The 25929-nt window shown below is 42.2% G+C and overlaps 1 long non-coding RNA gene across 1 annotated transcript in view; it reads left to right on the top strand.

Moving 5' to 3' along the window:
* Positions 1-23744: 23744 nt before the first annotated feature.
* Positions 23745-25929, top strand: part of LOC140274047 (uncharacterized) — a 31766-nt gene continuing 29581 nt past the window's right edge. The window contains exon 1 of the long non-coding RNA XR_011908075.1: positions 23745-24033. This is a non-coding gene — a long non-coding RNA (uncharacterized lncRNA). The remainder of the gene's footprint in view (positions 24034-25929) is intronic.

Below are 25929 nucleotides of genomic sequence, written 5' to 3'. Positions count from 1 at the left end.
ATTGAATTATCCGTGTCTGATTTTACATGAATTACAGTGAGTATATTCAGCAGTATAAACACGCCCACAACAACACACCTTAAAAAGAGAGATAGAGGGATAATGGTTTCATTAAGTCAGTAGGTAATAATTAACCACCACCGCCTACGTTTCAATTAATCTGAAAAATAAACCGTTATTCCCCGATTCTTTCACAACAGTTGTCTTAAATTAGTTCTAATAATAAGTTCAATTCAATAAGTTCTTCAAACAAAACAAATCGACTGGTCTGCTTAAAACATCTCAAATGCATGCACCACAGCTGTACATCACTTAATTTCATTTGACCTCACCACCTCCCTCCCCGCCGGATCAAACAAATTACTTAAATTAATAAATGCTTCGACTGTCAGACAACATATCAGACGAGCTTTTTACCATTTAATTATGAACGCACTACCTGCCAACAGATCCTCTTGACGAACGCTGTGAAAAAAAATGCAAACACCATTTGCCAACATAATTGCAAGTCCACCATTTTACTTTTCACGAACCAACATAGGCCACGTTTCACAGATTAGCTAAGAAGCTCTTAGCGCTGAAAGCTTCTTTAAAGCACATTCCCAAGCATTTGTTGCAAAATTGACTACAAAAGAAACGGACAAACTCTGCCTCGTTTTATATCAGTTTTTTTTCTTTTCTTTTTCATCCTTGTCCTGTTCAGCATTATGGCAGCAGAATTGTAGTCTGAATACCTTTGATGCCAAACAGATTTTCTTTGCCAAGGGAAGTTTTATAAATGTAAAGCTCCCCTTGATGCCCATTTATTTATTTCTGTTAACAATATATAACATGTAATAGAACTGAACCGGACTGGGGGACAAGGAAAGAAGAAGAGGAAAGAAGAGGAAACAGAACAAAAATAGAAACAAAAACCAGACAACCAGCTGCTACACCTGTAAAAAACAAAACAGACAACAATCCATGGCCTCTGAGGGGAATCCAGCCTTAGCGCCACCAGGAGCACCTGAAAGCAGACAAGCAGAGAAAAAACAAACACACAAACAAACAAAAACAAGCACAAGAAGCAGCAATCGCATACAACACAGCTGTGGATATAGATGACCTGAGACGACATGATAATACATCAACTGCTTAGCGAGCATGCTACTGGGCTAATAAATGTGTGTGTGTGTGTGTGAGAACATGCAACACCCATGGCACAGGATCTACATGGTAACCGTGGTTAGTTATGAGTGTATAAGTGTACAGGGCCACAATCCACAGCCCCCCCCCCCCCAGCAATCAGAAGCAGGCAGAGAGGGCCACAAGACCCAGGCCACCAGCAGCCCCCACGGAGCACAGAACCCAGGAAGCCCACCGCAGGGACAACCACGCATCCACCCAGAAGACTGCAGAGGAAGCCCCCGGACAGAGCCCCCATAGGGCAGAGGCCCCCCGGGAGCCAGGGGCAACAGCCCACCGACCCCGCCAGGCCCCAGCCGCCCAGACATGGGCCGTGCACTGGACCCGGGCCCCGGGAGCCCGAGCGCCCCCAAACCCCCCGGCAGAGGCCCCACCCAATACCCAGGAGGGCCAAGTGCCCCAGACAGCCACGCAGTGGGTCAGCGCCTGCCCCAGCGCCCCTGGCCAAGTGCCCTGGGAGCCAAGACGTGCCCACAGGTGGGTGAAGTCGCGAGCAGCGGGGAGAGGCAACGCTGCCCCCCCCATCGGGAGAAGCACAGACAGGCCAGGCGATAGCAAGTCCCAGATCCAGGCCCAGTCATTACCACACACACTTTCACGTCCCATACATCCATACATCCTCCCTCCCTCGACTCCGCTGGGGTGTAGTGCAGCGGGCACACCAGGGGGCCAGCAGCCCCCCAGCCACCACAGACCCCGAACCAGCAGAACAATTAATTAATCCTCTTGGCCCCTCCCGCCCCGAGCAGCAACCAGGAAGCAGGGGTGTGGGAAGAAGACCCCTCCCCTCCCCCTTCTGGCTCTTCAATATTTTCTAATAGTGAGCAATTAAAATTGAGGGGCAGCCAAACTTGTAGGACTGGGAGCGCGGCCCTCTGGGCAGCCTACATACCCAAAGAGCCCCGCCCACCAGATGCCACTCAGTGTAACCACCCCCCAAGACCTAATGTGTGTGTGTGAGTGTGTGTTTGATAAGTAGTAATGTCTAAGGTGTAATTAAAACAGGGGCGGGGAACTGCAGAGTGCAACCAAAGGGGACCACCTACGTGGCCCCATCCACTACACCCCACCGAACACACACGCCCCCAAAACCCTTCATGTGTGAGTGTGTGCTGTGTACAGGAGCCAGAAGGGAGAGGGGTATGGGGATATACACCGGGGGGAGCTACTCTCCCCCGGAGAAGGCAGCCAGGGACTGGCTGCAATAGGCATCCCCGCTACCTGGGAGCCAACACAGGGCAGGAGGGGCTGATGTCCACCAGGCTCGGGGCCTGCAGCGACCATATTGCGGGAGCTACTGTACCCCCAGAAGGTACCCACCCCGGAGGACCTCTACAAACAACAAACAACAACAAAAAACAAACAAACAAACCACCCGGTCACACCAGTCGCAGCAGCCCGGGCCTGAGACCCACCATCACCCAGACCATCACCCAGGCCCCCCCACCCACCCCCCCAACAGGGGAAAAGCACCGCCCCCCCCCCCACCGCACGCCCCAACACCCTGAAAAAAAAACAACCATCTGCGGACACCTTGGAGGTCCCAGAGCAACAAGCCCGGCACCAGGACCTGCACCAACCCACCCATACTGTGGCGCGTCCAGGACAACCCAGCCCCCCCAGGCACAGGCAGGGCCCCCCCCCCGGGCGCAAGGCAGCGCCCAGCCACCAGGGCCCAGGCCCAGCACCACCACCCACGCCAGAGCGGGCCGGCCACCCGGCATAGAGCCAGCAGCCACCACCCCAAGGCCCCTAAGGGACCCCGCCCCACACCGCAAGACAGCCCCACCCGCAAGCCCCCAAAACTGCCCTCCAAGCCCGACACACAGTCCCCCCCAGCAATGACCAACCCGGTCCCCACGACCCGAGAGACCACCAGACGCCCGAAGCCACACAGCCCCCCCCAGCACACACCCAACCGCCCAGAGCGACGGGACAGCAACCCACCACCACCACTAAGTGATAAAGCTAATCAGCGGGAACCAGAGAGAATTAAATTCAGCCAATTGATGTTTTGAGGAGGCAGACATTGTTTCCATGCTAATATAATCTAAAAGAAAATTTCTAAACTGCTTAATACACAGATTGTTCTTCGCTTTCCAGTTCATGAGAATAGTTTTCTTTGCGATATATAACACTGTGAGAACCATGTGTGCTGAGTTAATTTCCATGTTGATATTGTCTAAGTTACCCAGTATGCACAGTGTGGGGCATGCAGGGATGCTACACTTTAGCCATGTTGATAGGTCCTCACAGACTTCAAGCCAGAACTTCTGGACAGGCGCACAGAACCACAAAGCGTGTGCATAATCATCAGGTGTGTTATCTGTGCAATGTGAGCAGATGTTTGAGTGTGTTAGACCCATCCTGAACATCCTTTGTCCTGTATAGTGTGTTCTATGAAGGATTTTGTATTGTATGAGCTGTAAATTAGAATTCTGAGTCATTCTGAAGGTGTTCAAACATATTTGTGGCCAGAAGCTATGACTAGAACTGATGGATAAATCTGCCTTCCATTTTGAGGATGGAAGAGACATTGTGTCATCTATTTTAGACAATAATTTATATATTTTTGATAGTAGTTTTGGGGTGCAGATGCTTAGAAATTCTGCTACCCTAATCGGGAGTTGTAAGTCTGGTTGGTGGGGGATATATTTCTTTGTTATTATAGACTTAAGTTGTTGATATTCTAGGAATTTATTGCTGCCTATCTCATGTTGTGATATGAGCTCATCAAATGAAATAAAATTTCCATTTTGGATTATATGTTCCAGATGTTTGATTCCTTTGATCTTCCACAGAGTAAAGTTTAGCATTTTTTTGTTTTGCAGTATGTCAGGATTGTTCCAGATGGGTGTAAGCTTACATGGGACAATTGAAGACTTTGTTATTTTAAGAAATTCCCACCAGGCTGTCAGAGAGGTGCTGATGTTAATGCTTTTGAAACATTTGTGATTTTTTACGTTTTGACTAATAAGTGGCAGGTCAGAGATTTCCAGATTATCACACAATGCTTGTTCTATATTTATCCATGGTTCATCTATTGAGCTAGGTTTAAACCATTTTGATATATACTGTAACCTATTGGCTAAGGAATAGTGCTGAAAATGAGCTAAATCTAATCCACCACTTTCCTTGGTTTTCCGTAGCGTTTTTAAACTAATACGTGGTGGTTTGTTTTTCCACAGAAATTTGGAGATGCATGAATCTAGTGACTTAAACCAAGTAGCAGATGGTTTTATGGGGATCATTGAGAACAAATAGTTAACTTTTGGTAGTATCATCATTTTAATGGTTGTAACTCTCCCCATAAGTGATATAGGTAAGGACTTCCAACGAGAGAGATTGTCCTCTACTGTCTTTAATAGTTGCACATAATTTAGCTTTGTTAGCTCTGAGAGCCTGGAGGAAATGTTTAAGCCTAAATATCTAATGTTTCCTGACTGTAAAGTGATCACAGGTATATTCTGGACCCTACAGTTAATGGGCAGAACTGTGGTCTTAGAACAGTTGATAGAGTAGTCAGAAAGTGCTGAGAATTTATTTATGAGTGTGATCGTGTGAGTGAGAGACGTCTGTGAGTTCTGAAGGAAAAGTAAAACATCATCAGCATAAAGACTTATTTTATGCTCAATATTTTGGGCTTAGATGCCTTGAATATTTCTATCTTGTCTGATAGCAGCTGCTAAAGGTTCGATGAAAATAGCAAAAAGTGAGGGAGAAAGTGGGCAACCCTGTCTTGTACCTCTCTGCAGACTGAAGCTTGGAGAAGTTTGATCATTTGTCCTGACACTTGCATTTGGGGAGCTATATAATATCCTTATCCAGTTGATGAAGTGTGACCCAAACCCGAATTTGTTTAATGCTGCGAATAAAAATTTCCAGTTCACTCCATCAAATGCTTTTTCTGCATCTAGAGAGACTATTGCTGTTTCCAGGTTGTTGATGGTAGAATAGTCTATGAGATTAATTAGCCTGCGAGTGTTAGTGGATGAGTGTCTACCCTTTATAAAACCTGTCTGGTCAGGATGTATTATAAGTGGAGTTATTTTTTCTATTCTTTTGGCGAGGGCTTTACAAATTATTTTGAGGTCTGCATTTATTAGAGATATTGGGCGGTAGCTGGATGGAAGTATGGGGTCTTTTCCTGGTTTCTGTAGCTGGATAATGTTAGCAGAGTTCATGTGTGGGGATAATCTGCCATTCTGCTTAACTTGTAATACCATTTTGTGAAATGCAGGTGCCAAAACAGTCCAAAATTCTTTGTAGAACTCTGCTGGAAAACCATCTGGTCCCGGGGCTTTGTTACTAGGCATATGTTGAAGGGCTTCATGGAGTTCTCCTATTGAAAGAGGTGAATCCAGAGCCATTGCCTGTTTGGTTTGTAATTTTGGAAGGTTGATATTACTAAGAAACTGATCTATGTTACTGTCTGATGGATCATTTTGTGATGAATATAAGGTTTTATAGAAGTCCCTAAAAGCATTGTTGATTTCATGGGTGACATTTCCTTTTGAGTCTTTAACAGAAGTGATTGTTGTTTTCTCTTTGTTTCTCTTTAGTTGGTTAGCTAGGAACCTTCCAGATTATTACCTTATTACCTTCCAATCATTACCACACACACTTTCACGTCCCATACATCCACACGTCCTCCCTCCCTCGACTCCGCTGGGGTGTAGCGCAGCGGGCACACCAGGGGGCCAGCAGCCCCCCAGCCACCACAGACCCTGAACCAGCAGAATAATTAATTCTACTTGAAACCAGCGTAGACATGGATACATAAGAAGGACAAAGCAGTTTTAACTTGGTTTAAGTGAAGGAATTCATTTTACAGCAAAATCCTAAATCGTGCATAACTCCTCATAAGGAGTGTATTGCTCAAACATAAGTGTTGTTCTTTCTCATACAAGGTTATAAAAAGAAGTTTATGTTTGAAACCAGCTTAAACATGGACAAATATGAAGGACAAAGCAGTTTTAACTTGGTTTAAGTGAAGGAATTCATAGTTAGCAGTTCCTTGATGAGGGATATTTCAGACACCAAAATCCATCCCATCACTATCAGTGATCACGCTCCAGTTTCTATCACACTGAAGAATAACAGAGTTATACCACCAGGAATTGCAGATTTAATACATCATTACTAAAAGACCCTGATTTTATTAATTATTTCAAAATGGAATGGTCTGTATATTTAGAAAATAATGACCTGCCAGGAATGTCAGCTTGTACTCTCTGGGAAGCCGGAAAAGCAGTTATGAGAGGCAAAATAATCTCTTTTTCATCAAATAAGAAAAAGAGGGAAAGTTCAAGGATATCAGATTTAGAACTCAGGATCAAATCATTAGAAGTTTTCTACAGTACCTCCAAAGAGGAACACACACTGAATGAACTAAGAAAAGCTAAACTTGAATTAAACAAAATTATTGATAAACAAACACAGTTTCTGATACAAAGACTTCGCTTGGAGAACTTTGAGCACGGCAATAAATCTGGAAGGTTCCTAGCTAACCAACTAAAGAGAAACAAAGAGAAAACAACAATCACTTCTGTTGAAGACTCAAAAGGAAATGTCACCCATAACCCCGATGTAATCAACAATGCTTTTAGGGACTTCTATAAAACCTTATATTCATCACAAAATGATCCATCAGACAGTAACATAGATCAGTTTCTTAGTAATATCAACCTTCCAAAATTACAAACCGAACAGGCAATGTCTCTGGATTCACCTTTTTCAATAGGAGAACTCCATGAAGCCCTTCAACATATGCCTAGTAACAAAGCCCCGGGTGGCCACCAGATGATTTTCCAGCAGAGTTCTACAAAGAATTTTGGACTGTTTTGGCACCTGCATTTCACAAAATGGTATTACAAGTTAAGCAGAATGGCAGATTATCCCCACACATGAACTCTGCTAACATTATCCAGCTACAGAAACCAGGAAAAGACCCCATACTTCCATCCAGCTACCACCCAATATCTCTAATAAATGCAGACCTCAAAATAATTTGTAAAGCCCTCGCCAAAAGAATAGAAAAAATAACTCTACTTATAATACATCCTGACCAGACAGGTTTTATAAAGGGTAGACACTCATCCACTAACACTCGCAGGCTAATTAATCTCATAGACTATTCTACCATCAACAACCTGGAAACAGCAATAGTCTCTCTAGATGCAGAAAAAGCATTTGATGGAGTGAACTGGAAATTTTTATTCGCAGCATTAAACAAATTCGGGTTTGGGTCACACTTAATCAACTGGATAAGGATATTATATAGCTCCCCAAATGCAAGTGTCAGGACAAATGATCAAACTTCTCCAAGCTTCAGTCTGCAGAGAGGTACAAGACAGGGTTGCCCACTTTCTCCCTCACTTTTTGCTATTTTCATCGAACCTTTAGCAGCTGCTATCAGACAAGATAGAAATATTCAAGGCATCCAACCCCAAAATATTGAGCATAAAATAAGTCTTTATGCTGATGATGTATTACTTTTCCTCCAGAACTCACAGACGTCTCTCACTCACACGATCACACTCATAAATAAATTCTCAGCACTTTCTGACTACTCTATCAATTGGTCTAAGACCACAGTTCTGCCCATTAACTGTAGGGTCCAGAATATACCTGCGATCACTTTACAGTCAGGAAATATTAGATATTTAGGCATAAACATTTCCTCCAGGCTCTCAGAGCTAACAAAGCTAAATTATGTGCAATTATTAAAGAGAGTAGAGGACGATCTCTCTCATTGGAAGTCCTTACCTATGTCACTTATGGGGAGAGTTACAACCATTAAAATGATGATACTACCAAAAGTTAACTATTTGTTCTCAATGATCCCCATAAAACCATCTGCTACTTGGTTTAAGTCACTAGATTCATGCATCTCCAAATTTCTGTGGAAAAACAAATCATCACGTATTAGTTTAAAAACGCTACAGAAAACCAAGGAAAGTGGTGGATTAGATTTACCTAATTTTCAGCACTATTCCTTAGCCAATAGGTTAAAATATATATCAAAATGGTTTAAACCTAGCCCAATAGATGAACCATGGATAAATGTAGAACAAGCATTGTGTGATAATCTGGAAATCTCTGACCTGCCACTTATTAGTCAAAACGTAAAAAATCCAAATGTTTTAAAAGCATTAACATCAGCACCTCTCTGACAGCCTGGTGGGAATTTCTTAAAATAACAAAGTCTTCACTTGTCCCATGTAAGCTTACACCCATCTGGAACAATCCTGACATACTGCAAAACAAAAAAATGCTAAACTTTACTCTGTGGAAGATCAAAGGAATCAAACATCTGGAACATATAATCCAAAATGGAAATTTTATTTCATTTGATGAGCTCATAACACAACATGGGATAGGCAGCAATAAATTCCTAGAATATCAACAACTTAAGTCTATAATAACCAAGAAATATATCCTCCACCAACCAGACTTACAACTCCCGACTAGGGTAGCAGAATTTCTAAGCATCTGCACCCCAAAACTACTATCAAAAATATATAAATTATTGTCTAAGATAGATGATGCAATGTCTCTACCATCCTCAAAATGGGAGGCAGATTTATCCATCAGTTCTAGTCATGGTGCAGGTCCTGGTGCCGGGCTTGTTGCTCTGGGACCTCAAGGGTGTCCGCAGGTTGTTGTTTTTTTTAGGGTGTTTGGGCGTGCGGTGGGGGGGCTGGGTGATGGTGGGTCTCAGGCCCGGGCTGCTGCGTCTGGTGTGACCGGGTGGTTTGTTTGTTGTTGTTTGTTTGTCTTTTTGTAGAGGTCCTCCGGGGTGGGGTGGGGTTGGGTTGAGGGAGATCTAATATTCAGCAAACCACATTTAATAGTTTGATGTTTTTGTTCAGTTAAAGTTTTTGTTTTAAATTTTGTTTGCACAAGAGGATTTGCTCCATTTGTGTTTTTTGATTGGAGATGTAGCATCAGGTGGGAAGCCGCAGAGAAGTGTGTAAGACTACAACTCTGCATCCTGGTCTCAACCCTGGGTTGTCATGTTTTTGGATGACTAATAAATTCGTCCATATTTCTAGAAATGAGAGCCACTCTTTCCAAAGTGGGATGGATGCCATCTCTCCTCATCAGACCAGGTTTTCTCCAGAAAGGAGGGCAACGGATAATTGGTTGTAAAAATGTAAGTTTAACAGTATTTTAAATTGATCTTAATAAAGTTTAAACTGTACAGTCAGAAGGAATAGATTTGCATATGTTTATAAGCCGTGTCACGTTACACAGGCTAGGTTTTTGGATATCCCTGGATTCTGGATCTTGGACTGGACTTGATTTTCTCCCCGACGAGGGGGATGGCGAGCCACCCGTGTTGAATACCTGGATTTGAGGAACCTAGGAGTTATACATCTGCCCTGCTATCAGTGTGGTAGGACTGTAGAAAGGATTTCAGGAGAAGATTGAACTGAATAAACTCTTTTATTTTTTGGGGAAAAGAATTTATTTTATTTTTGGTGCACCAGGTTCAAAACAGTAAAAGACCGGCCAGTTGTTGTGAAATATTGTAACCCTATGTTAATACAATAATTTTGCTATAACCTAACTGTGTATCCTGGTTTCTCGTGGTGGTGTCCAATTCAATCATTACCCCTCTCTGCGAATCTAGACTAAACTGGTCCACTGCATACTTCTAGGTGTGAGACATTACACTTTATAAGGGAAATTTGGTGACAGACTGATCATCTGAAGCAAAACATCGGCTAATATAGTATTTTTGTTCTTCTGCTTGTAAGTAAAAAACCACACAACAGTTTGGATTTCTTATTCGGTTTTACGTTTTTCACATAGTTTGTATTTTACTCAATTTTCCAACAAGTGTTTGTTTAATAACTGAAAGTTCTGTTTAGGAAGGAAAGACCCTGAGGAATGGTCTAGCTTTGCTTTTGAGAGAAGTATCTTTTGAATTTCTATATGCTCATTTGGTCCGTGGTATTGTAACGTTGCTCTATAATTACTCTTTTTAACTATTTAGTTTGATTTGACGGAATTATTAGAAATAGAAAATTGTTTTACTTTATAACAAATTTAGATTCAGTGATTAATCGTAGAAGATCTTTACATAATGCCAAAAAAGATTTCAAACGTTCCACAGGGGATTGCCCCAGTCGAAATAGTACGGAGGAGTAATCCTCTTGTTAAAGATATTGAGAAAGTGTCGAAAAAATGGAACAAGTGTTGGCCAGATATAGATCATCCCTGGCCAGAGGAAGGGACCCTTAACCCAGGAGTGATTGGAACAATGCAGGTGTTGGTGTCCTCATATAAGGATGAACAGAAGAAAGGCAAGAAGGGAAATAAATGTAGGGAGAAACGGTGTATTGAGCTTGGCATTCTGCAGCTGTTTGAGAAAAAAGGACAGAAACGTCTAAAAGCAGATGCTGATAAGCAGGGGAACCTCAAGGAGAGTATTGAGAAAAATTCAGAAACAACAAATAAACTAATGACGGAGATTAATAAATCTTTTTCACACACATTACCAGTACAGTGTCCCCCACCCTATGAAATGACACTAAGTGCATGGACATTTATCCTCAAATCCCAGTGATTAACCAAGAGGGCAAGTATCATATTGAGGATGATGAAGAACGTGTAATAGAAACAGGAAAGGCAAAATCAACCATCACAATACCCTCTTCCAGAAGCAAGACGGGAAAAACACAGAGAGCAAAGGATAAAAGAAGCAAGGATCAGAGTGATATAGATGAGGCTATTGGAGGATATGACCCAAAAATTAAAAGAATATTGGAAAGGGTGTTGACAAAAGGCAAAGGACGTTCAAGAAGAAACTCTTGGTGGATACGGACGCCGACGCCAGCGAAACTGAGTCTGAAAGTAGACATGGAAGCTCAGACAAACAGGGTCCTTTACTATACGAACGATATGTCCTTTGGTCACCTGAAGCTCGGGCGTTCCGATGAGATTTTATAGAAAAATGCCGTATAGATTTACATCGGGCTACCGGCCTAGAAAATCAGCAGTATCTGGAAGAAAAACAGCAATCATTGAAGTTAACAGAAAAAGAATTGCAAAAGCACAAGGTTCCACTTAGCAACCCTAAAAATTACAAGCTCCGCTCAAGGGGGGGGTGAAGAAAATAACCCCAGTGTTGGTCCGGGGACAGAATCTGGAGTATAAACCTTGGCAGAATACAGACATGACAAACATAATCGAGAAATTGCCCACCCTTCAAGATGGGGCACATCCGTGGATTTCAAAGCTGGAAGAAGCTTTGGTGGGGACACAAGCAGCCATGGGAGATATAAAGAGGCTTCTAGCTAATCTCCTCGGGGTCCAAGCCATGGAAGAAATTTTGGAAAAAGCAGAATTACGTAGATATGCCATCACTACAGTACATGACGCTGATTTGTTTGCAGCAAGCCGAGGACAAATGTGGAGAGCTCTGAGAGAAATATTCCCTACCAATGTACATCCGGACAATATTCTCATCGAGCTATTGGGAGACCAGGAAAATCCCAGGGCCTATGTAGCGAAAGCCCACCAAACATGGAGAAATGTCACAGGAAATGATCCGGATCTGAACCAAATGGAACAAATAAATCCTTCGAGCCAAGATATAAGAGGGATTGCCCACATCAAACAAAACAAACTCTCTGAGGTGTTTGGACTCAGGATCATGACATAGAGCATCTACATCGATCATGTAGCACAGCTGGTCGAACTACACTGGAAAAGGAGCAGGCTCAGAGACAGCAAGATACAATTGACTGATAACAAGAAGAAGGAAAAGACACAAGCTATGATCATACAGAGCCAGACTACACCGGAACAATGGGATAAACCACAACCGCAATTACAAGAAAATGCAATGATTTCTTTGACACCACCAGTCTTTGATCAGTCACGGACCTTGAAAGGAAGGGGTCAAGGAAACTGGGGAAGAGTAGAAAGAGGAAATTTCAATCCAGGTTTCAATAGATTCCGGGACCCTTCCATAATTGTGGACAGTTTGGACACCTAATTCGTGACTGTAACAGAGCCTGTGGAGGATTCCATGGTCGAGGGTACAGAGAAGGCTTTAGCGGACAACCACAGCCACCAAGGGGACCGGTAAACCCTAACCTATAACCTGGGTTATAGGGGAGCCCGGAGAAAGGGGGTTGTCAGCTGGTAGTGTCAGGACCAGAACAAGATCCAACGGTAATAGTTGAAGTAAATAGCCAACCATTGACAAAGATGGTTGATAGTGGAGCCACTTTTACATGTATTCAGTCTAAAGATGCTATACATCTCCCCGTGTCTGGCAAATTTGTGAGGACAATCGGGTTTGAGGGTGTGAAACAGCTGATTCCTTTCAGAAAACCCATAGATATTGGCGATGGAACTCGAAAGACAACAATACCTATACTAGGGTCAGAACATACTCCAATTAGTTTCTTGGGAAGAGATTCACAGAAGGTCTTCTGTGTTTCGGATAGGAGATCTGAGCCAAGACTTAATGGAGCCAGCCAGAGTGTGGGAAAAGTTTATCACTGCAAACATCCCTGAGTCAAGAGTCCCAGAGTATCCACCTCATTGTACACTCAAATATTTCAAAAGTGCGGTCACACCAAACCCGGACGACTGGCTAAGCCATGAAGATCAAAATAATTATCTCAACAAAGAACATGAAATTGAACACAGCATTCCAGATGTGACTCTAATGATAGCAGATGGTTATGAACAGAAACATGTAGGGGACATGTAGCAGTTTGCAGAATTGCATCACAAATTGAAGGACTACTACGAGTAAAGGTTGTGGCAATAACCCAAAATCCACAAAGCAACACGCCTTTGCTACCTATAATGAAACCAGATAGTACCTACCGCATGATACATGATCTGAGAGCAGTAAATGATGTGGTGACCGATTTCCCAGCAAGAGTACCGGATCCTCATACTTCGTTGGCACAAATCCCTCCAGAAGCAACGTATTTCACAGCATTGGACCTGTGTGGAGCGTTCTTTAGTGTTCCTCTTGGCATCGAATCACAGGGTTTGTTTGGGTTCACATATCAGGGACAGTTTTATCAATATTTGAGACTCCCTATGGGATTTAAACACAGCCCCCACATTTTTAACAAAGTTCTGAAAGATGACCTAGAGGGCATAGGTCAAATACTGAAGAGCATGGTCATCCAGTACGTGGACGACATTATAATCTGTTCTCCAGATAGCAAAACTAGTCATGAAGATTTCGTCAAGTTACTGCAGGTTTTGGCACAAAAATGTCACAAAGTTTCTCAAAAGAAGCTACAATATGTTCAAGAGCAAGTAATTTACTTGGGACAATCTATAACTAAGGGACATCGGAGCACTTCAGATAGTTACTTGGAAGCTATTCGAGAGGCGCCAAAGCCTAGGACAGTCAGAGAAATTATGACGTTTTTGGGAATTGCTGGCTATTCCTCTGCATGGGTAGAAGATTATGCCAAATTTACAGGGCCATTGAGAGCTATGATTAAGGAAACAGGGAATAGTTACCTTAATTCTCAATTAACTAGGACTCCAGACGGCTTTCTGGCTTTTGAGACACTGAAGCAAAAGTTGCAGGAGGCACCAGCATTGGCATTGCCAGATTACTCGAAAAACTTTGTGTTATATGTATCAACTTCAACTGGGGGCAGATTTACATGTGCTGTTCTCTATCAGCTGACAGAGACAGGAACTAGTCCACAGCCTATTGCTTACTGTTCCACTGCTTTTTCAGAAGTGGAGATGGGATTACCACTGTGCTACAGAGCCATGGTTGGTGTGTATTTTATGTATGAGAAAGCAGCATCAGTTACCATGGGTTATCCAATAACTATTCTTACCCATCACAGTTTGAGAAATCTTTTGAATCACAGAAAGTACACTTTGACTATGTCCAGACTTAGAGATTATTACAGACTCCCGGAGCAGGAGGATGTTAGTCTGGCAAGGTGCACTACAGTGAACCCAGCTGAAAGTCTCCCAACCTTGGAGGATGGGGAGCCACATGATTGTGTGAAAGAAGCAGAAAGATATTCGAAGCTGAGATCTGACCTGTAAGCCCTCCCATTACGGGAGTCAGACCTGGAGCTTTGGACTGATGGATCCTGCTATCTGATAGGTAGTGAGTTGGTAGCCAGTTATGCGATAGTAAAAGCCCATGGAGTGGACTTTGTTGTTGAGAAAGCTGAAATAATATCACAACCTGCGTCAGCACAGTTGGCTGAGCTTCCTGGCTTGACTAAAGCAAGTCTAATGGCAGAAAACAAAGGAGTTACAATCTATAAAGACTCAGCAAATGCTCATAATGTATGTCACTGGTTTGGGGCTGTGTGGATTTAAGAAAACGTACAGTTCTCCTATACATCAAAAAGTCAAAAGTCTGTCAAAGTGTTCACAGACCTACTCACTGCCTTAATCATACCCTTGACCTTGTGCTGACTTATGGCATTGAGAGTGAACAGTTAACAGTGTTCCCTCATAACCCTGTCTTGGCTGACCCTTTTTTGATAACTTTTGAATTTACATTACTTGACTATACGGCTTCTGAGAAGAATTCTACATATAGAAGGTGTCTGTCAGAGAATGCTGTAACCAGATTTAAAGAGTTGATTTCATCATCCTTTTCTTTACTGCCATGTGCAGATATAACAGAGGATGGCTACTTAAATTTTACTCCAGTAGAACTTGACTCACTTGTTGACAGCACTATAGCTTCAATGCGTACAACACTGGACAATGTTGCCCCTCTGAAAAGGAAGGTAATCAGTCAGAAGAGGTTTGCTCCTTGGTATAATTCACAGCTGCGTGCGTTAAAGCAGACTGCAAGAAAGCTGAAGAGACAGTGGTGTTCCTCTAATTTAGAAGAGTCTCAATTAGTCTGGAAAGATTAATTTTAGTTTAATAACGTATAAGAAAGCACTTCGTAAAGCTAGAACTGCTTATTATTCATCATTGATAGAAGAGAATAAGAATAATCCCAGGTTTTTTTTCAGCACTGTTGCCAGGCTGACAAAGAGTCCAAACTCTGTTGAGCCATGTATTCCTTTAACTCTCAGCAGTGATGAATTCATGAGATTCTTCATCAATAAAATTGTTTCTATCAGAGAGAAGATTAATGGAATCCTTCCCACTATTATCACTGATGTATCATCAAGTAGAGCAGCTTTAGAAGTATCTTTCGAACCTGAATTGTATTTAGACAGCTTCTGCCCAGTTGATCTTTCTGAGCTAACAACAGCAAAAGTCTCTTCTAAACCATTAACTTGTATGTTAGACCTAATCCCAACCAGACTGTTCAAGGAGGTTTTCCCCTTAATTGACACTTCCATATTGGATTTGATCAATCGGTCTTTGTTGACAGGATATGTACCTCAGACTTTTAAAGTTGCTTTTTAGTTTTAAGGACTTTTAAGAGTTTCAGTCAGGATTCAGAGTGCATCATAGCACAGAAACAGCACTGGTGAAAGTTACCAATGATCTCCTCTTAGCCTCTGATAGCGGACTTGTTTCTGTGCTTGTCCTGTTGGATCTCAGTGCTGCATTTGATACGATCGATCACAGCATTCTGTTACAGAGACTTGAACATGTTATTGGGATTAAAGGAACTGCATTAGGCTGGTTTAAGTCATATTTATCTGATAGATTCCAGTTTGTTCTTGTAAATGAAGAATCTTCCTCACACATTGGAGTAAGTCATGGAGTTCCTCAGGGTTCTGTGCTTGGACCAATTCTTTTTACTTCGTACATGCTTCCATTAGGTAACATTATTAGACAGCATGGCATAAATTTCCATTGTTATGCTGATGATACTCAGCTGTACTTATCTATGAAACCAGATGAAACCAATAGGTTGGTCAGACTACAAGCCTGTCTTAAAGACATAAAGACCTGGAGGACTCAGAACTGTCTGCTTTTAAATTCAAACAAAACTGAAGTTGTTCTCTTTGGACCTGAGCACTTCAGGGAGAAATTGTCTAGTTATATAGTTACTCTAGATGGTATTTCCTTGGCTTCTAGTTCTACAGTGAGGAACCTTGGAGTTATTTTTGACCAGAATTTATCATTTGACGCACATATAAAACTGGTTTCTAGGACTGCCTTCTTTCACCTTCGTAATATTGCTAAAATCAGGAACATCCTGTCTCAGGGTGATGCAGAGAAACTAGTTCATGCATTTGTTACTTCAAGATTGGACTACTGTAATTCCTTATTATTGGGCTGTCCCACATATTCTCTGAAAAGCCTCCAGCTGATCCAAAATGCTGCAGCCAGAGTTCTGATGAGAACTAACAGGAGAGATCATGTTTCTCCAGTTTTAGCTTCGCTTCATTGGCTCCCTGTTAAATTCAGAATAAAATTTAAGATTCTTCTCCTCATATATAAAGCTCTTAATGACCGAGCTCCATCATATCTTAAAGATCTCATTGTAAGATATTTTCCTAACAGAGCACTTCGCTCCCAAACTGCAGGTTTATTTGTTGTTCCCAGAGTCTCTAAAAGTAGAATGGGAGGCAGAGCCTTCAGTTATCAGGCCCCTCTCTTGTGGAATAAGCTGCCAGTAAATGTCCAGGAAGCAGACACCCTTTCCACTTTTAAGATTAGGCTTAAAACTTTCCTTTTTGATAAAGCTTATAGTTAGGGATGGCTCAGGTAATCCTGAAACATCCCATAGTTAAGCTGCTATAGGCTTAGACTGCTGGGGGACCTCATCTGTCACACCTTTCCTCACTTTGCTCTCTTTTTCCCCCTGTTTAATTTCAAAATTGATTTTATGTACATGTGACATTATTGTGGTTATTAACGTATGTTTCCCTGTTCCAACAGATATCCTTTGAATGGTATTATGGTGTTTTTCCCCCCTCTTTTCCCTCTTTTCTGTCTTCTCAAACCCCAGCTGGTCGAGGCGGATGGCCACCCTTCCTGAGTCTGGTTCTGCCAGAGGTTTCTTCCTGGTTCTGGTTCTGCCAGAGGTTTCTTTCTGGTTCTGGTTCTGCCAGAGGTTTCTTCCTGAGTCTGGTTCTGCCAGAGGTATCTTCCTGGTTCTGGTTCTGCCAGAGATTTCTTCCTGTTAAAGGGAGTCGTTCCTTTCCACAGTTGCCACATGCACGCTCAGGACGGGAGATTGGACTGAAGACAAGTTTCGGTGCAATCTGTTGGTTTCCTTAGCTAGGATATTATTTTTTTAAATTGGCTCTTTATGAATTAATTGGATTATGATTACAATGAATTGAATTCCAATTGGCTTGAATTGGACTATATTACTTAAGTGCCTTGAGATGACAATTGTTGTAATCTGGCGCTATATAAATAAAATTTAATTGAATTGAATTGAAGTACCCCCAGTGAGGGAGTGATGACACAGACGTTTTGGCTTCAAGGATCTCTCCAGATTTGATGCATCTATCTGTAATTCTGATACGGACCTGGTGACCAATAAACTACCTCGGTGTTCGACCAAGTATGTGTCAGCAGAGTTCTTCCTGTACCATCTACACATCGGCTGTTTGAAGGCGACCATCCCTTATACACCACAGTAGCCCACGTTGTTTGCTGGACACCATCTAGACAACCAGCAATTGTAGGAGGACATGCGACTAAACATGTCATCACTGGTCAGATTTGGCAGGGGTCCAGAGAAAATTAATGCATCCACCTAAGTTTATGGCACAAGTGGAAAGAGGGGCTGAGAAACTCCCTCAAAATGCTTTCATGGGCAAAGATTGTTGTAAATCTGTGGATCTCTGGTCCTTACACATGAACATCTCCACACCGCAATGTGGAAGTCTTAAGTTTGAATTAAATTCCACACTTGAGTTCACTACAAAGGTATCATAGCAGTTATTTTGTGTTAAAAAGTAATTAAGGTGTTGAAAAACTGCTTTTACAACGATCTTACTTAAAAATGGGAGATTTGAGATGGGCCTGTAGTTGTTCATTTGTGTCTTGTCAAGATTGTCCTTTTTCAGCAGAGGTTTAATTACAGCTGTTTTTAGTGGCTCTGGAAACACACCTGACATTAAGGACAAGTTCACAATCAGTAACAGGTCTGACTCCAAAGTCTTTGAGACCCCTTTGAAAAAACCTGTTGGCAGGATGTCTAAACAGCAAGAGGAGGAGTTCAGCTGATGTAAGATGTCCTCCAGGTCTTTACTGTTAATGGGTTGAAACACAGTCATGGTGTTTAAAACGGTTTTCAGTGGACACTGTACATATGCTGAACCTGCTGCTGATGTACCAACTGTTTATCAAATATTTTGGACTTTGTCTATGAAGAATTTGGCAAAGTCATTGCAGGCCATGGTGGAATGGAGTTCAGTTGCCACTGACACAGGAGGGTTTGTAGCCAGTCAACTGTAGCAAATAAGGCCTGAGCATTATGACTGTTTTTGGTGCTGATGTCAGAGAAGTAGGATTTCTTTGCATTCCTCAGTTGTAAATTATAAGAGTGAAGTTTCTCTTTATAGATGTCATAATGAACCTGGAGATTTGTTTTTCTCCATCTGTGCTCAGCTTTCCGACACTCTTTTCCCATTTTTCACCACTGTGGAATTTCGCCATGGAGACTTCTTCCTTCCAAAGATAACCTTCACCTTAATGGGAGCAATAGTGTCAATAACATTTAACATTTTAGCATTGAAGCTACCGACAAGCTCACTGACTGAACCCCCGGACAGGGCAGGTGTTAAAGAGAAGACCTGGTTAAAGATCTCAATGCTGTTTTCAGTTATACACCGTTTTGGGATCACTGCTGTTGAGACATTTGTGTGCACTGAGATCGTACTCTCAAAGAAAACACAGGAACGCTTTTTGCTATGGGCGAAGTGGGTAATCGCCCAGGGCACAATCTGTGAAAGGGTGCGTCGTGCAGGAGAGGAAGAAAAAAAAAGTATTTAGTTATTTTTATAGCTGAATATACAAATTCGACTGTTTGGGTTTTTCTAGTTCCAACAATATGTAGCTAGCTAAAACTGTACAGCGCATCATGCAGAAGCTGATAACAGACGCGGATTACTTCAGAGGCTTTTCCGCCACAGAGTTGATTCTCAAGTCAAATTTGTGCTCATTGAAGGTCAAAAAAGCTGTGAGGTGCCCAGTTCAGACAAATAAGGAAATAAGAAGAGAAAAGGACAAAAGATAAAGGTATGCACTATGCCGTCATGTCAGTGTCTCTGAGTATTATGCATGCAATGAAACATAACAATAGCATTAATTAGTGTGTTTATTAGCCTCTTGCTAATAATAGCGTATATACTTATATACATTAATTTCATTGTTAAACCCTGATAAAAGCAGTGTGTGCCCAAAAACTATTGGCTTTATTTCATTAGTTCCACTATGAGTTAAATGTTCACATTAAAATTTTTGATTATAAATTATATATTTTGTAAGCTGTACTTTTTTAATCATTTGGAGTATGTTATGCTAGGTAATTGGGTGTCAACTATTGTGTTGTACATTCTGAAAGTTTAATAAATTGTGTATAATGGCATATTTATTTCAATTGGGTAACTGATGCATGGTCAGTGTATTAGACTTATATATTGTATTTTAATGTAAATTCAAGGGCAAATATTTTGGAGCACCCTCTGCCACTAGTCAGAATGGGGAACCGTGTACCTCCACAACCAATGGTCCCGGAGTCTCAGGAAGAAAAGCCATCTGCCTTCTCAGCCAAAGGCGTCTCCACTGTTGTCTGTTGATTGTTTGGATGAAGACTTAGTTGGTTCTTCAGGTGTGCCTATACACATTCACTTGTGTGTGTTTGTGCTATTTATGTTATTATTTATTACTATTATGATTATTATATTATTTATCACTTTTAATTATTTGAATAAAGAGGTAGTTTGTTCAGAATAATGTGTCTTGTCCGCTGTGTGCATGGTGGTGGGGTTGGCAGGAACAATGAGGAATGGGTGCGTTTGCCGGGGGGGCGGGGGCGCAGAGGGGGGTGTTCGCCCAGGGCGCACAACAACAAGCCACTGCACGGGAATGATCAGACGGGCCCTCATCAGACACAGTAATCTTTTAAATGCGCAGAACCTTAGAGATCAGTAAGTTTAGAGTGTGCCCCCTATTGTTCGTGGCCTCTGTTACATGCTGAGTCAGCCCAAAGTTGTCCAGCGTGTTACTCAGGTCTTTAGACCCTTTGTCCTGAGGGTTGTCCATATAGATGTTAAATTCACCAACAATGAGTACACAGTCAAAATCAACACAGATCATAGACAGCAGTTCATTGAAGTCATCAAAAAAGTCTGCACAGTATTTGGGGGCCTGTAAACATTCAGAAACAGGACTCTGGATGAGGCTTTCAGCTGTATAGCCATATATTCAGTTTCACCCCTGACTTGTTAAAATTAAATCCACTGGCCTTAAAAAGATGCCTGCGTTCCCAAAAAAAACTTTAAAGTTTTTAATAAAATGCAATGAGTGGTCAGCACATGCCAATAAAAGCCATTTATTCAGTGCCAACAACCTTCTGAATCTTTTCTCTCCACCTCTGACGGGTGGTACAGGTCCACTAATGAATACAGCTGCATTCAGCGAGCTCACTGTGTTTAATAATCCAATAAAGTCCCGTTTCAGAACCTCAGATTGTTGCTTGGACACATCGTTTGACCCTGTATGTGGAGCGATTTTTGTCACAGTTGGATATTCATATGCATTTTCAAGAATTCTCTCCTTCAGATCGTTAACCATATCCCGAGGAAAGCAGAGGACGCTGCTGCTAGAGTTCTTTACACTGGATTCCAGTCAGTCACAGAGTAAATTTTAAAAGCCTATTGATGGTTTACAAATCCCAGAACGGTTCATGCCCAAAATACATCTGTGATATGTTCAGAGAATATAAACCCAGCAGAGCTCTTAGATCCAAGGACTCAGGACAACTAGTTCAGTCCAGAGTCCAGACTAAACCTGGAGAAGCAGCATTTAGCTGTTATGCTGCAAACAAGTGGAACAAATTCCAGTGGAGATTAAACTCACCAAATGTAGACATCTTTAAATCCAGGTTAAAAACATTTATTTTCTCATTTATTTTCTGCATGAAATCTGCACGGTATAATTTGACTTATCTAGACTGTTTCTTGTTTTTATTACTTTCTCTTTATATTATTTTACATACTTTTAATGCTTCTTCCACTCCCCGCTGCAACGCTGAAATGCACTTTGAATTGATTTGTACATGAAATGTGCTATACAAATAAACTTGACTTTTGACTTTAGTGTTCTTACCGCACATCCTTTGTACATCATTTACGGCAGAGTCACCCACAATCAGAGTTTCAGGTCCAGACTTTAGCTTTCCCTGTGGCCTTTTACTTTTTAACTGGTTTTCAGTCCTTGCAATGCTGCTTTGGGATGGATGGTAAATGGTAAATGGACTTGTACTTGTATAGCGCTTTTCTAGTCTAGCTGACCACTCAAAGCGCTTCACTGCATGCCGCATTCACCCCACTCACACACATTCATACAGCACGTCTTAGGATATAACTACGTGCTTTCTAAGCATTCACACACATTCATACCCCCAATGATACACTGGGGGAGCAACGTGGGGTTCAGTGTCTTGCCCAAGGACGCTTCGACATGTATCCTGGGGAAGCCAGAGTCGAACCACCGACCTTCCGATTGGTGGGCGACTGCTCTTCCTCCTGAGCTACAGCCGATCCAATAGAGAGAGTCCTTCGATAGTGGAGCAAATCTGTTCTGCAGTTTCACACTTTGTTGTTTTGGAGGTTTGTTGTTAACCTTCCCTTTTACTGATGTCCAGTCGTGTTTCCTCCCATGTACAGGGGTAGAAGAGCTCCTCTGTCTTGTAGGAAGTGAAAGCCAGTCGGTTTCATGTCCTCCCACTTCCAGGAGACATGATTTACTTTTTGGTTTTGCACCGAGACCAAGATCAGTTCCAGGGAGGATTATTATTCGATGATTTATTATAATCCCTGTCTGCTTTCTTGGTCGTGTTATCTGTGCTCCTTAGCTGGATGTTAGCTTGCTCATCTCCACTCTTTTGAATCAATGGCAAGGTTGTTTAATTTCCGCACAGTCCATTTACCTCCAGATTTACTTTGAAGCGATGAATTTTGAAGTATAACTCTGAACTCATACAGACCCAGCAAACATTGTTGACAAGTTTACAAGATGGTGCTGTACGTGTAGATATCAAGCCTTACCTGCAGGACACATCGGTACAGGATGAGGTGTTACTCGAGAAAAGGAGTGCCGCCAATAGTATGGAAATGGAGAGGAGAAGTAAGCTTTCATCTATAGCCAAGCAAAGAGGGGTAAAAGTGGCCATGATACAAGAAGGAGTTGAGCAGGTTAGTGGTCAAAGTAAAAATAAAAGCCACATAGCTAAGCCAAGCCCAACCCTATACTTGATGCTGGTAATAAAGTAATCTGTGAAGCCCTTCAGAACCTCACCACACATGTTGCTCGCCTAATCCAGTCTGAAAAATCAAACCCAGAGGGAAAATGTACGCACTGTTACAAATGTGGAAGCAGTGAACACTGGGCTACTGGCTGTCGCTAAAGAAAAGATACCATTGAAATCTCCAATGATAAGTTAAATGATGCTGCTATGTTATTAAGTCAGACCCCATTGTCACGAAAACAAGAAAACACAGCAAAGCTAGTGGGATGCAAAAGTCTTGTCCAGTGTAACCTTGGAGGATTTCCAACTACAGTGCTATGGGATACAGGATCTCAAATTTCTATTGTTGATATGGACTGGAAAAAAAAAAAAACACACTTACCAGATGCACAGGTGTGTGTGTGTGTGTGTGTGTGTGTGTGTGTGTTTGGCTGGAACACCCCTCTGTGCTCCCGTCCCCCCAGCAAAGGATTTGATTGGTCTTTTTCCACACTCACATCACATCAGATGCTTCTTCCTCCATCCCATCCACTGCTTTAGCCTGGAGCCTGGAGAAGGTGCTCTTTTGCTCCTCCTCAGGCAGAAATGGCAAGGCTCTGAAGCATGGGTCGACAGCTGAAGCAACATACAGCATGTTCTTCTGGTCCACATACCTGGAATTTAGTTGTCACACATTTAAATAAATGTATCTCAGGAGGATAATACATGTTTTGTTTCCTTTAATTATGTTTAATTTAATATACAGTACTGACAGTTAACCATAACTCTCTCTCTCTCTCTCTCTCTCTCACACACACACGCGCGCGCGCGCGCACGCACGCACACATAGTGACATTCCCATCGGGGATTCTGTGAGCGATCGTGAGCTCTATTTAAGTGTACTGTGAACACGCACTTATTCCAACTATCTTCACCTGGTTTAACGCCTTTTCATCCTGGCTCGGACAACGTGCAACCAATTAAGCGGGGATGCGGTCAAGTCGGTCTTGCTAAATGATCCTGGTTTTCTTTAGTCTAGTTTTGTGCAATACCCCGCAGATGTCCTCCTGCAATTCACGCGCTCGTTAAGTTCATCTGTTGTTGTTTGTAGCGCGCAAACACGCTCTCAGAAGCTCAATCGGCGTGTTGGCCACGCCCCTCTCATGAATACTGCAACTCCTCCCGTCTTCAGAAGGAAATTCGTGCCACAGGAGCTCCTTAGACCCCAGTTTATACTCACCGGCGGAGGGAGATTAATGGTTATAATATCACCATCCGTTTATTGAAAAGCAGACTTCAATATTCTGTAATGAATGTGGAGTTGGAGCGCGTGGGAATCCGCCTTACGCACAACGGTTCCTCTGGTTTCTACCGGGAATTTACGGATGAAGACACACCGAGGGCTGGATACTAACCCGACTGTGACTGACCGATTATCTACCGGTCAGACATTATTCTTATCGCCAGTGAACTGAGGGAATGGAACATTTGAGGTGGGTTCTCTGTATTTTCAGTACGTTTATGTGAATGTGTGTTTTGTATCTAACCCCTGTCTGACCGAGGGAAGGGGAGCGTTGTGCGTGTATTTGATCATCTGTGTGTGTTTTTGTGGAGGCTTGCTTTCTCCTACCAACACATCAAAGCCATCCATCACATACAGTAGCCGGGGCTGTAAAATCATTGTCATTTTGATCCTAATCGTACGCGCATACTGTTTATTGCTGTTTATGTTTTCCAAACGTTATATTTTTGGTCCCCGGGAATTAATGTGATCCCAGTACTTAAAATATGCTGAACTCCGCACAGCAGCTTGGAATCTCTGCAAATAGACTGTTCAGAAGGGATCATTTAAGAATCTGCCTTGAGTGCAATAGAGGCAAATCTCCATATGAACTCAAAAGTGTTCCAGTCTCGGCTCTGTAACACAACGCGTAGACACCATTTCACCTGTGGTTGTGTTGGGAAAACTAGGAATAATCTCGGTCTGTTTGAGCCAGCTGGTGAATTACAGTCATTTTTGACAGGAAATAGAAAGACTTTGTTTGGAATTGACTGGATTATCTGTCACCCTCTGTACATAGTGATCTATGTATATAACTCTGCTAACAGTACATCTGTATCTATATGGAAACTTACACTCACCAACTGTAGAATTCCACGTCCAGGAGATCCTAAAGCCAACTATGATCACAGCTGAAGGGTTTCTTTCATTTCAAAAGTGGCATGTTGCAATGACAAACACATTCCCTCCAACCAAAATGTTTTTTTGTTCTGCCAGCCTCTTTCTGGCTTCTTTTCCTAGACAGTGGCGGTGCAGATGGGTGTAATCCCATATTAATCTGCTTTACCCCGTACTTCATAGTCAGGGTTTAACCTTACTCTGATTAAATTCCCCCATGAACATATCATTCATTAGTTTAATTAGATGACTCGCACAGCATCAACCGTGGAAATGAAAGGAAATCCAAAAGATACCGTTGATGCTTGGTCTTTTGCCAATTCGCTGAAATTTAATGTTTTTCATTTGTTTTTGTTTTTTTCACTTTAGAACACTCCACTATTCCAGTATATCTGTAAGAAGTCACTCTTCTTATTAACCATAATCTTTAGTGTTTTATGTTTTTCCTACTCAGTCTGACTGATTCATTATTTTCTTGAGCCCAGGAGCTGAGAAATATGTGATATTCATCACAATATAGCGTGATGACGAATGAAAAAATCATGTTGGCTGGTGTGCAGCGCCCAAGAATGAGCACAGTTCATCACTCTGACTTCCTGTGGGAAGAAGCTGTTTCTGAAATAGGCTGTGTATGATTTAATGGCCCGGTATCATTTTCCACAGGGCGAGAGTTAGAGTGTGGACTACCTGCCTGATGTCCTTGATGATGCACATATCACAAGGCTGCATGTGCCAATATTTATTGTTAATTTTTCTTCCAGCAGCCTGCCGTCCTAAGCAGTTCACTTTCCATAAAGTAGAGTGATGCACCCTGTCAGGATACCTCCAGTGATGCAGTGTCAGAATGGTGTTAACACCTTGCTGTGACCATGAACAGTGAACGTAATAGTTGATAAGTTCTGCCAATTCCGCTTTACAGTGTTATGATTGTTTGGTTACACCCAATAAAATCAAATTCTCTGGTAATGTGACTGCCGAACAGAGTAAAGATCTGAGGCAGTGAACATGTGAAAAGCACTTTTTTCGCATTATGTAGTTCATTACATAACAACCAAAACAAGGTCACCAGCGTACATTAACTGAGGCATCACACAAACATCTAAAGCAGTAAGATAATGAGCTGAACATTGATATTTAAGTTAACAGTGCCGTCCTGTATATCTGACTTATATCTGTTTTTTTCAGTGTTCCAGCCTATGTAAGAAAAGAA

Source organism: Leuresthes tenuis, unplaced genomic scaffold, assembly GCF_036924035.1.
Source record: "Leuresthes tenuis unplaced genomic scaffold, fLeuTen1.0.hap1 SCAF_17, whole genome shotgun sequence".
NCBI classification, from domain to species: Eukaryota; Metazoa; Chordata; class Actinopteri; order Atheriniformes; family Atherinopsidae; genus Leuresthes; species Leuresthes tenuis.
The sequence above is the reverse complement of the archived record's forward strand: the minus strand, read 5'-3'. Positions and strand labels throughout refer to the sequence as shown.